Below are 4,200 nucleotides of genomic sequence, written 5' to 3'. Positions count from 1 at the left end.
TGCACAGAGTCAACACGACTGAGCGACTGAACAGCAAGAACAAAGGTATCTGTCACTTGTGACTGGCAGGAACCTGTTAGATGTGTGCTTGATTGCATGTACCCGCTTCTCCAAAATCACACATATGCTGACTCTTACACTTACCTCTTTGGAACAGTTTCTCCAAGCTCTCTGAGAGGCTGTCTCCTGGGCTGTAGTCCTCCGTAAGACACTGAATAGACTCAACTTACAGCTCTTAACATTGTGCGTTTTTTTTGTTTGTTGGTTGGTTGGTTTTTCAAGTCAATGTAGGACTGAAGTAGATCTCATTGTGAATAAGTTTGAGCTTTCACTGAAACTTTAGTTTAACCATTGTAAGTTACTTTAGAGGGCTTCCCTGGTGGCTCAGAGGTTAAAGCATCTGCCTGGAATGCAGGAGACCCGGGTTCGATCCCTGAGTCAGGAAGATCCCCTGGAGAAGGAAATGGCTCTAGCCAATCTTTTCATTTCACTGATTAAAAAAATCAAGGATGGGGACTTCCCTGGACTCTGTGCTTCAAATGCAGCAGCTGTAGGTTTGATCCCTGGTCAGGGAAATAAGATTCCAAATGGCACAGTCAAATTTAAAAAAAAAAAAAAAGAAAGAAATCAAGGATCAATAAGATCAGATAACAGGTCTACAGACTTCATATTACTAGCTTTTAGGCTTAAAACAAAGTATGGATGGATTTATTTGGTATTTTTTTAGTTGCTAAGTCATGTCTGACTCTTTTGCAATCCCATGGACTGTAGCCCACTAGGCTCCTCTGTCCATGGAATTCTCCAGGCAAGAATACTGGAGTAGGTTGCCATTTCCTCCTCCAGGGGATCTTCCCAACCCAGGGATTGAACCCGCGTCACCTTCGTTGGCACATGGATTCTTTGCCACTGAGACACCAGGGCAGCCCATTGGTTTATAGGAATGTATAAAGATACAGAAAATAGGGAGAGAAGATAAAAATCATTTAATTCATCAATCTTCCTAAGAGAGGGTAAAATGTATTGCCTTGTGAATAAATTACTTGAAATAAGTTTTCAAATATTAGAAAGATTTAGGGGCTGCTTGAAAAGCTCAACTGTGTCATTTTAGGACAAACAAAAATGATTTTTCTACGTGAAGAATAAGTTCTTGGAATGTATTTCCTCAGAAAGTGCTTCCTGTTAAATTACAAAGAGATTAAGTTTATGAATGATTATAATTATAAAAAAAAAAAACTAGAGTTTTTCTGAGTACATTTTTGACCTTTTGAGTTTTACTTCGTGGAAGGTAACCATGGCTTTTCAGAATACATCCTTGTCAGGTTTAACTCGGTAGGAATTTTCTTAGTGAACGTCAGTTTAAATAGAAATAACATTATGTCTCTCCCAGTCACTAAAAACTTCCTTCCAGAATACCTATCCTTCTAAATGAAAAACAAATATTAGGAACAGTCAGATATGAATGAAATTCCTTTGTCCTAACTGTCCATGTGATTAGAAAAACAATAAAGTCAATTGCCCATTTTGGCTATTGGAAATCTCTCAAGAAGCAGATTCAGGGAAATTCATATTTGTGGAATTAGAAAAAGAATTGAAGTTTTGAAGGCCAAGAGTCCTGTGGTGAGAACTAAAATCTGTGGAAATATTTAAATGCAAAAGGCTTTATGTTTAGAATTCGCCACAAATTCTTATCATTCATGCTGGCTGTTTTTCTTCTAAAAAGAAAACAGGAAACTTCTCGAAAAGTCACTGGCTCTCGGCTTAAAATCAAAACGACCTTTAAAGGTAACTATGGGTTTTTAAAAAAAATCAAATGAAGACTATTTGTCACTGATTTCAAAACTTGTTCTTTATCTGTTATTAATGAAGTGGAGAGTAATGACATTTCAGGAAATTGAGGATAGATGGTCTGCAAAATGTGGAAAAGGAAAATATGAAGCAGAATTCTTTCTGAATTGTGTTCCTAACTTAGCTAAGCCAGCTCCTGTGGCACATGTCCTTGTAAGTTTACAGTTGGGATTTTTGCCAAGCAGACTTTCTTCTGTAAGCAGAATACTGAGTACTTATATACTTAGGATGGGGCTTCCCTTGTGGCTCAGTGGTAAAGAATCCAGCAGCAGTGCAGGAGCCACAGGAGACTTGGGTTTGATCCCTGGGTCAGGAAGATCCCCTAGAAGAGGACATAACAACCCACTCCAGTATTCTTACCTGGAGAATCCCATGGACAGAGGAGCCTGGTTGGCTACAGTCAATGGAGTCGCAAAGAGCTGAACACGACTGAAGTGACTTAGCACATATATACTTTGGATACCTATGTATATAATTTAGTCCAAGAAGACAACATTTTCTTTGAAATTCTGTCCTTGTGATTTGGAATAGGGCTCCGTTTTTCTAAAGGGTTTAAAATTTCCCTTGATATTTCTTGCATTCCCTATCTCTTCTATCAAAACACATCAATATCCTATATGTTGTATGTTGCTTACAAAAATTCAACCAGTAATTTGGGAATTACACAATTTCTTTTTCTCTATATGTGGGAACAAATAGGGTTGATCTGTGTGAACACTGACAGTTTGGGTCATTTCTGTGCTAGTATTAGAATATAAACTGAAACAGTCCATAGATTCAGGGCAAAATACTAAGCAGAGAGACAAAAGCAAGTTCTGGTCAGAGCTATTTAACTATGTCTCTTAGAAAATATGACTTCAACTTGGCTGGTTTAACTTTGCCTCCATAAAATGGTCATTCTTTCCTTCCACTCCAGAGCCAAACATATAGGGGAGAATAAACGTATAAGCTTCTTTGGTTTTGGTCATTGTTCTTTCTTTTGTGTTTAATAAGATCACCTCTGAGCTCATGCTTGCATATATGATTTCTTGAAAATCATTCAGATATTTGAGAAGTAGGATGGAATAAGGACACTTTTATCTCCATTGATTTGAATAGTCAAACTAGATAGCTATTTTTACCAGAATTATCTTGGCATAATTTAAAGAGAGCCAAGCTCTTTTTCGTGGCGCCTCGGAGGCTGTCGGCCGCTTCAGAATGAAGCTGAACATCTCTTTCCCGGCCACTGGCTGCGAGAAGCTCATTGAAGTGGACGATGAACGAAAACTTCGTACCTTCTACGAGAAGCGTATGGCCACAGAAGTTGCTGCTGACGCTCTGGGTGAAGAATGGAAGGGTTATGTGGTCCGAATCAGTGGCGGGAATGATAAGCAGGGTTTCCCCATGAAGCAGGGTGTCTTGACCCATGGCCGAGTTCACCTGCTTCTGAGTAAGGGGCATTCCTGTTACAGACCAAGGAGGACTGGAGAGAGAAAGCGCAAATCTGTGCGGGGTTGCATTGTGGATGCCAATCTGAGTGTTCTCAATTTGGTCATCGTGAAAAAAGGGGAGAAGGATATTCCTGGACTCACTGATACTACAGTGCCTCATCGCCTGGGTCCCAAAAGAGCTAGCAGAATCCGCAAACTTTTCAATCTCTCTAAAGAAGATGATGTCCGCCAATATGTTGTGTGAAAGCCCCTAAACAAAGACGGTAAGAAACCTAGGACTAAAGCACCCAAGATTCAGCGTCTCGTGACTCCCTGAGTTCTGCCACACAAACGCCGGTGTATTGCTCTGAAGAAACAGTGTACTAAGAAAAATAAAGAAGAGGCTGCAGAATATGCTAAACTTTTGGCCAAGAGAATGAAGGAGGCCAAAGAAAAACGGCAGGAGCAGATCACCAAGAGACGGAGGCTGTCCTCCCTGAGAGCTTCTACTTCCAAGTCTGAGTCCAGTCAAAAATGAGGTGTTCTGAGAGTGACAAATAAAGCAGACCAGACACCAAAAAAAAAAAAAAAAAGAGAGAGAGAGAGAGCCGAAAGGAAGAGTGTCATACATGACTTCAATTTGTTTTTCCATAAACATAACAAAATATTGAGGTATTCTTAGGCAGAAAGAAGCATGCAGAATATAGCTAAACAGAAAATTACAATCTGAGAATAATCAGGATATTTCTTCCCAAGTTTGGATGTTTCACTTATTTTGCTTTTTATGTTTCTCTCTGTAGTCTTTGGAGTGGTGTTTGTAAAACTTTCCCTGCCAGCATTTGACCTCCCTTCACATGTTGGAAAATCAACAGTCAGCCATGTGTAAGTTTAGGAAGCCAAAAAGTTCGTGTATGTGCTTCTCCTGACTTCTGGCAGTTAGGATAGA

At 39.7% G+C, this 4,200-nt stretch overlaps 1 non-coding gene and 1 pseudogene across 1 annotated transcript; both read left to right on the top strand.

The window, feature by feature from the left end:
- Positions 1–373: 373 nt before the first annotated feature.
- Positions 374–446, top strand: TRNAS-GGA (transfer RNA serine (anticodon GGA)). The gene has a single exon. It is a non-coding gene; the product is annotated as a tRNA-Ser (tRNA).
- A 2,596-nt stretch (positions 447–3,042) lies between these two features.
- Positions 3,043–3,792, top strand: LOC138089803 (small ribosomal subunit protein eS6 pseudogene; annotated as a pseudogene).
- The last annotated feature ends 408 nt before the right edge of the window (positions 3,793–4,200 follow it).

This window comes from Capricornis sumatraensis, chromosome 13 (assembly GCF_032405125.1).
Source record: "Capricornis sumatraensis isolate serow.1 chromosome 13, serow.2, whole genome shotgun sequence".
In the NCBI taxonomy this organism is placed as follows: Eukaryota; Metazoa; Chordata; class Mammalia; order Artiodactyla; family Bovidae; genus Capricornis; species Capricornis sumatraensis.
This window is presented reverse-complemented; position numbering and strand designations above follow the sequence as displayed.